At 39.9% G+C, this 8,956-nt stretch overlaps 1 pseudogene; it reads right to left on the bottom strand.

Moving 5' to 3' along the window:
• Nucleotides 1-628: 628 nt before the first annotated feature.
• Nucleotides 629-748, bottom strand: LOC116086735 (annotated as a pseudogene).
• Between the last annotated feature and the right edge of the window lie 8,208 nt (nucleotides 749-8,956).

Genomic DNA, 8,956 nt, shown 5'->3' with positions numbered 1-8,956 from the left:
AGAAGCAGCCCAGTCCAGGGACATTTGCTTGGCCATTTCAGGTAACAGATCCTGCTGTTGCAGGACCATGAACTCAGAGAAGACCCTCCAGTGGCAGCAGAGAACAGGGCCTCACCATGGTAACTGGTGGCATCACCATATACTCTTGTTAAGCTGTTGTTCACTACCCTTGTGTCTCCAGTTCTGTCTCTCTTATTGCATCCACAACCTTCAGTTTATCTCTTTCTTCCATCACTCCACCATGTACTTGCTTCTCTTAGTGGCACCCACTACTCATGCATTATGGCGCCGGGGAGGGATCTAGCCTTGTTCCAGATCTGACTGGTAGTCCTTTCAGGCTAGGTAGATCCCTGTCTAGGCACCATTGCACCGATCTGGTAGTCATCTTGGGTTTGCTCCTAACCCCACCTACCTGAGTGGTCTCAAGTGAGGGTCATTTGTTTTGGGCTACTCCTGTCTGGAACCCTCAGTCACAGAAAGGGTTCTTCTACTCTCTGACTTACCACTGGTCCTGAGAGTCATAAAGTCTGTGTGTTGCCTTACTGGTAGGTGTCTCAGACTAGCTCCCTGTTCAAACTCCTTAACACTGAACTTGTGGTCATCTCAGGTTCACTTTTTTTTTTCATGGAATGTTAGGCTACTAATTATTCAGATGGTCATAGGTCAGAACATAGAGGGTAGACATAGCCTCCCTCTTCTCTGATGTCTTACACCCATGTGTCACACCTGCATTGCTTTTAGGGGCAGGGAATAAATGTCCTTTAGTCAAGGGCAGGAATTACAAGGACATCCCTTGTTCAATGAAGAGGTGATTACATCATAGTCTACAACAAAATGATGTAATAGGTGAGAAAAATTCTGAAAATTACAACATGTAAGTATGTAAGCACCTGTCCCAGACACCAAGATTATTGTTGTCTGTAGTGATTTGAAAGAAATTTTTCCCCACAAGCTCACAAGGAGTGGCACTATTAGGATGTATGGCCTTTCTGGAGTAGGTGTGACCTGGTTAGAAGAAGTGTGTCACTTTTAGGGCAGGATTTGAGGTCTCAGATACTTAAGCCATGCCCAATGCAATGTCAAATTCATTTCCTGCTGCCTGCCCATGTTCTTGATTTAGAACTCTCAGCTCCTTCTCCAGCACCATGCCTGCCTGCTTACCACCATGCTTCCTGCCATGATGATAAATGGACTAAACTTCTGAAACTATAAGCCAGCATCAATTAATTTCTATTTTGTTTTTAAGTAAGAGTTACTGTGGTCCTGGTGTCTCTTCACAGCAATAGAAACCCTAACTAAGACACTGTCTCATCCCCAGTATATATTCTTGCCTTCTTGTCAAAAATCAAGAAACTATAGGAACATGTATATATAGGGGCCCTCCATTTTATTCCATTAATCACTGTGTTTATTTTTTTAAATTAAGCTCTATTGTTACCACCAAGGCTCTTTAATATAACTTCTTCCTAAACTTTTTATTAGTCAAGATAGTTTTGGCTATCCTGTAGATATTTTGTATTTTCACATGAATTTAGGAATGTTTTCTTCAACTTCTGTAGAGAAATGCATTGGGATGTTGGTTGGGATTACACTTAATCCACAGACTGCTTTTGGCAGGGTGGCCACTTTCCATATTAATTTTAATATTCCATTATGTGGGTGGGCTTTCTGTATTTTGGTGTCTTATTAATTTCTTTTAAAACCCATGGATAGCTAGGCCCTGGGCCCTAGAAGAAAACAAAATATGGTTATATTGGTGACTGGGTATAGTAATAAACTGGTCCCCAAGTCCTTATTGTTGTGCCTATAGATTATTGAATAACAACCCTTATCAGAAGACTTTCTTTTTTTACTTTTAGACAATGCACATCAATACAGATACCTACAACTGTTCAGAGACTAAGAAACTGTGGAATGCTAGGTTCTAAATAGTTCTGCTATATCACACTTCTCCTTCTAAGGCCTAATGGCATCACTGAGAGGGAGCCAAAAGCCAGTAAGAGTCAGAGGTAATGGAAATGTGCCATGTAATGGTATTTTCTTGACATGATGAGACTGTTACATACATGAACTCATAGTGGCTAAGATTTCATTCAAAAGATCTATACAAGATCAAGCCAATGAAACTCTAAGCATGAATGGAGGAGTATGATATGATATCATACCCTCAGCTAAGAAGTTATTGGAAACTGATAGATGCTGTAAGAGGGGAGGTCAGTTTTTCTTAGCGTTGAAATCACTAAAAGACTACCCATGCTCCTGTAGAGTCTCCTACCTTTGATCACATACTAAGATGACTCAGTGGATTTAAAAACAGAGCATATAAAGCTGGGAGGGAAAAGTGGTAGGTGTACATAGAGAAGAAATTGGTGAGGAGGTAAATGGATATATTTGATCAAAAGGAACACATGCATACATACCTCCCCCACAAATGAATGCATATGAAGATCTCAGCAAAATATATTAACAAGAAAATTCATCAAAGAGAATAATTCAATAATGTACTTGTTAGATACATCTGTTGCTTTTATAAAAACACCTCAAAAAAGCAACTTGAAGGGAAGTTTTTTCTTTTTTTAAAATTGGATATTTTCTTTACTTACATTTCAAATATTATCCCTTTTTAGGTTTCCCCCCAGAATCCCTCTATTCCATCTCCCCTCCCCCTGCTTCTATGAGGGTGCTCCCCCATCCACCCACCCACTCCTACCTCCCTGCCCTGACATTCCCCTACACTGGTGCATCCAGCCTTCAGGAGCAAGGGCCTCTCCTCCCATTGATGCCAGAGAAGGTCATCCTCTGCTACATATGAGGCTGGAGCCATGGGTCCCTTCGTGTGTACTCTTTGGTTGGTGTTTAGTCCCTGGGAGCTCTGGGGGTTCTGGTTGGTTGATATTGTTGTTCTTTTTATCGGGTTGCAAACCCCTTCAGCTCCTTCATTCCTTTATCTAACTCCTCCATTGGGTTCCCTGTGCTCACATCAATGGTTGGCTGTGAGCATATCCCTCTGTATTTGTCAGACTCTGGCAGAGTCTCTCAAGAGACAGCTATATAAGTCTCCTGTCAGCAAATACTTCTTGGCATTAGCAATAGTGTCAAGGTTTGATGTCTGCGAATAGGATGGATCCCAAGGTAGGGAAGTCTCTGGATGGCCTTTACTTCAGTCTCTGTTCCACACTTTGCCAGTCCCCATATATCCTTTAGACAGGAGCAATCCTGGGTTAAAAACTTGGAGATGGGTGGGTGGCCACATCCCTCAACTGGGAACCTTGCCTAACCTCTGGATATGGTATCTACAGGTTCTCCCTTCCCTTTGTTGGGCATTTCAGCTAATCTCATCCCCGTGGGTCCTGGAAGTCTTCTGCTTTCCTGGCATCTGGGATTTTCTGGTGGCTACACCCAGTTCCCCATCCCTTCTTGTTATACACCTCTATTCAAATTCCTGACCCTCTGTAGATCATCCCTGTCTCCTTCCATACCTGATTCTGCCCCCCGTTTTCCTCTCCTCCTCCTCTCTTCCTCCCAATCCCCTCCCACTCTCTACCTCCTATGAGTATTTTGTTCCCCCTTCTGGTTTTACACTTTAGGAAATAGGGTCCATTGTAGTGGAGAAGGTATGGCAATGGTGGCTTTTTTATGACCTTAGGAGCTTATCATATGGCTTCTTTTCAGTATCTGGGAATATCAGGCATTTGAGAAGATGAACTAGAATACAAGTTAGACTATAATATTCAGTTATTCAGTGACTGATTCACCCAACTTCTACCCATGACCCACTTCCTTCAATAAGGCAGCATCCTCAAAGATTCTATGACATTCTAAAAGAACACTGTCATTTGGGGACAAAACACTCTAACACAAGTGCTTGTGGGGGAAATTCACACTTAAACCATAATAATTGAAACTGGCTTTTGTATAGAAAAATAAGCAGATATGGTAAAATCTTGGCTTTCTCAATATGTATCCTAAGACATAACTGTAAAATTAACTGAAGTCATATGTCTCCCATTGTTATTTTCAATTTCTATATGGAGAACATTGTATAGTACAGTTAGGCAAACCTAGAGGATATAGCTCCCTTCCTGAATGAGGTGCATCAATGAAATCAGGTTCTATAATGTACAGGAAATGCTATTATCGTGTTAATAAAATTATAGCCTTTCAAAGCATTGCTTTTTTCCTATTAAGTAAGAATATACCTTTCAGATGAGAATGAAAAGTTCATGGCAATAAGTAACCACTAGTAAACCAGTAACATTATCCTGTGTTATCATATCAGGTATTACATACTACACAGAATTGCATGCACTGGAGTTTTGTATGACTGCTGAGCAGTGAATTGCAATAAGACATCTCAATGTAAGATGTCTTTAGGTGATAGGTGTAGAGAGGAGCTCTTGTGCAGTGTGTGCAAGCATTACCTATCAATAAAATGCCATCAGTCTATTAGCTTAGGCAGGAAATATGCAGGTGGAAGTTCTGGGACACAAAGAGGATTTCTTTTATAGAAGCAGGAATGGGAGGAAATTCCCCCGAATGTTGATGAAGATGGTTACATGAACCTAAGTAGAAATAACTATACATGTGGCTGGACTTAGATTAGAATACATGGGATAACTGAATTATGAGTGGGAATGAGCCAAAGCTTTTGGCCTAGACAATTATTCATAAATGATCCAGTTTCAGAGTCATTATTTTAGGAACTTGGGCATGGGTGGAAAAAATTGCAGTTACAGATAGGGATTTTAAACTTAGTCTTACCTTATGAGACCACCATCATTGATGGAGTCTGTCCTCTGTTAAAATGTTAAGGACATTGAAATTATGCTATAATATACATAGGAGATATCTCTGATGATGGGTCCCTAAGAACCAGAGAGATTGTGTGTCAGAGCATTGGAGACAAGATATATCATTTTAGGTCCTAGATCTCAATGATCAATGACCTAATTCCTCTAGGTATGCCCATCTACTCCTTTCTACCACCGTTAATAATGCCAGTACATTATGAGTCCACAAGTGAGTGAATCCATTGATAAGGGAGAGCATCATGGTGTATACATCATAATAATGTTGGAAAATGTTAAAATAGAACATTCCAGATAAAGTATGTTCTGTGTATTTCTGTTGGGTTTTCTTTTGTGTGTATGCATTAGTGTGAATGTACCTGTGTGGGTATGAAGGATAAAAGGCAGTCTCATGTGCTGTTCCCCAGGAACATTGTCTATCTTATTTTTGAGACAGAACCTCTTATTGGTATAGAATTTGCCTACTGCAAATTGTCTTATTCTCTTGTTATTGATGGACAAATTCTAAGCATGCACAAGAGATGCACACAATGATAAGAGAGTACCTATGTTCCAAATGACAAGTTGCCAAAGAGGTTATGGATTATGTAAATGCTACACTGGAATCTTATGGACTCTCCTAATCTAGAAACATGAAGCCAAAATGAGTCATCCAGAGGGAAAACGTATGTTCTATATATCTTTCTTGAATATGTAGTTTTCCTCCCAGTTTATCCTTCTCCTGTAAGTGGATACTTGGTGAGTCCCACAGAAAAAAACTGATCTTAGAGTAGTACTGAGCTTTGATTCCAACTTGAGCTTTAACATGATTCTTCTTACCAACAGTAGAAAAGTCCCACACATAAGGATTTCCCAAAGCACATGATATTTTTAGCTTTTAGTTCTGTTTAAAAGGTGCTAAGTGGCATCCTGCTTTAATTACATTTAACTCCTCATGAGTAATGATTAAGAGTTTTGGGTGTGGAATACAGGAAGAACAACCCACAATCCACAAGGATCTCAAGAAGAAGGAAGACCAAAAGGTGGACATTTCATTCCTTCTTAAAAGGGAGAACCAAATACCCACGGAAGGAGTTGCAGAGATTAACTATAGAGCAGAAACTAAAGGAAGGACAAGCTAGCCTAAATATAGCTATCTCCTGAGAGGCTCTGACAGTACCTGACTAACACAGATGTAGAGGCTTACAGCCATCTATGGAACTGAGTACAGGGTCCCCAGTGAAGGAGTTAGAGAAAGAACCAATGGAGCTGAGGGGTTTGCAGCCCCTTAGGACGAATAACAATATGAACTAACTAGTACCCTCAGAGCTCCCAGGGTCTCAACCACCAACCAAGGACTGCACATGGAGGGGTCTGATTGTTCTGGCAGCATGTGTATAGTAGAGGATTGCAAATTCGATCATCAATAGGAGGAGAGGACCTCAGCCCTGTGAAGGTTCTGTGCCCTAGTGTAGAGGAATGCCAGGGCCAAAAAGTGAGAGAGGGTGGGGTGGCAGGCATGGGGAGTGGGGAGGCAACAGGGGTTTGTTTTTGTTGTGTTTGTTTGTTTCTTTGTTTTTTGGAGGGGAAACTGGGAAAGGAGAAATTTACATGTAAATAAAGAAAATATCTAATAAAAAAAAAGAGTTTTGGGTGTCTATTTTCTCTCTGTTGGCTTTCGAAGGTGGGACCAGCCTGGAGGCACAGGCCTCACAAGTAGCAGGGCAGCTGGGACAGGATCCTCTCTACCTCAGACTACACCTAGGAGGGACAGCAGATCCACAGCCCTCTCTGCACCTTTCCCCCAAGTGAAGAGCCTGTCTCCAGGGCTTGCTCTGACCCCAAGACTCAGGAGGGACAACTGATCCACAGACCTCTGCACATGGGTTTTACCAGAGGAGAGCTGATCTTCCAGAAATGCTGACACAGGCTTACAGACCACAGGAGGAATAAGTTCCAGCCAGAGACAGCAAGAACATCTAACACCAGAGACCAACAGATGGTGAAAGGCAAAGACAAGAATCTTACCAACAGAAACCAAGACTACTTGGCTTCATCAGAACCTAGTACTCCCAACTCAGCAAGTCCTGGATGTCCCAAAACACCAGAAAAGCAAGATTTGGATCTAAAATGATATCTCACTATGGTAATAGAGGAATTTAAGAAGGACATGAATAGCTCCATTAAAGGAATACAAGCAAACACAGGTAAAGAAGTACAAGACTTAAAGAAGAAACACAAAAATCCCATAAAGAATTATAGGAAAGCACAAACAGGAAAAGATTTAAACAAAGCTATCAAGGACCTAAAAATGGAAGTAGAAACAGTTAAGAAATCACAAAGAGAGACAACTTTGGAATTAGAAATCCTAGGAAATAAGTCAGGAACCATAGATGCAAGCATCACCAACAGAATACAAGAGATAGAAGAGAGAATCTCAGGTGCAGAAGATACCATAGAAAACATTGACACAACAGTCAAAGAAAACACAAAATGCAAAAAATTCCTAACCTAAAACATCCAGGAAATCCAGGACACAATGAGAAGACCAAACCTAAGAATAATAAGTATAGAAGAGAGTGAACACCTCCAATTTAAAGGGCCAATAAATATCTTCAACAAAATTATAGAAGAAAACTTCCCTAACCTAAAGAAAGAGATGCGATCAACATACAAGAAGCCTATAGAACTCCAAATAGACTGGAGCAGAAAAGATATTCCTCCTGCCACATAACAGTCAAAACACCAAATGCACAAAACAAAGAAAGAATATTAAAAGCAGTAAGGGAAAAAGGTCAAGTAACATATAAAGGCAGGCCTATCAGAATTATACCAGATTTCTTGCCAGAGGCTATGAAAGCCAGAAGGTCCTGGGTTGATGTCATACAGATGCGAAGAGAACACAAATGCCAGTCCAGGCTAATAAACCAAGCAAAACTTTCAATTACCATAGATGATGAACCAAAGTATTCCATGAAAAAACCAAATTTACAGAATATCTTTCTACAAATCCAGCCCTTCAAAGGGTAATAAATGGAAAACTCCAATACAAGGAGGGAAACTACATCTCTGAAAAAGCAAAAAAGTAATCTTCCAACAAAACTAAAAGAAGATAGCCACATGAACAGAATTCCTACTCTGACAACAAAAATAACAGGAAGCAAAAATTACTTTTCCTCAATATCTATTAATATCAGTGGACTCATTTTTTCCCCACCCCCACCAAAAAATGACATAGACTATCAGACTAGGTATGTAAACAGGACCCAACATTTTGTTTTATACAGGAAACCCATCTCAGTGACAAAGACAGACATTACCTCAGAATAAAAGGCTGGACAACAATTTTCCAGGCCTACAGTCCAAAGAAAAAAGCTGGGTTAGTCATTCTAATATGTAATAAAATTGACTTTCACCCTAAGGTGATCAAAAAAGATAAGGAGGGACATTTCATATTCATCAAAGGCATGACCTACCAAGATGAACTCTCAATTCTAAACCCCTATGCTCAAAATGCAAGGGCATCTACATTCATACAAGAAACTTTACTAAAGCTCAAAGCACATATTCCACTGCACACAATAATAGTGGGAGATTTCAACACCCCACTCTCTGCAATGGACAGATCATGGAAACAATATCTAAACAAGGACACAGTGAGACTAACAGAAATTAAGAAACAGATGGATTTTACAGATATCTATAGAACTTTTTATCTTAAAACAAAAGGATACACCTTCTTCTCAGCACCTCATGGTACCTTCTCCAAAACTGACCATATAAATTGGTCAAATATCAGGCCTCAACAGATACAAGAAGATTGAAATAATTCCTTGCATCCTTTCAGATCATTATGGAATAAGGCTGCTCCTCAATAACAACATGACCAATAGAATGCTCACGTACCCGTGGAAGCTCAACAATACTCATCAATAATAATCATTATAATTAACAATAATAATCATTAATAATAATAATTAATAACAAATTAATTAATAATCAATAGTCATTGATTAGAGTATTGGTTGAGCTTCCACGTGTACGTGGGCATTCTATTGGTCAAGGAAGAAATAAAGAAAAATTAAAGACTTTCTAGAGTTTAATGAAAATGAAGCCACAACATACATACACATACTTATGGGACACAATGAAAGCAGCCCCAAGAGGAA

Source organism: Mastomys coucha, unplaced genomic scaffold, assembly GCF_008632895.1.
Source record: "Mastomys coucha isolate ucsf_1 unplaced genomic scaffold, UCSF_Mcou_1 pScaffold12, whole genome shotgun sequence".
Lineage (NCBI taxonomy): Eukaryota > Metazoa > Chordata > Mammalia > Rodentia > Muridae > Mastomys > Mastomys coucha.
Note: the sequence above shows the minus strand (reverse complement) of the source record. Positions and strands in the feature narration are given on the sequence as shown.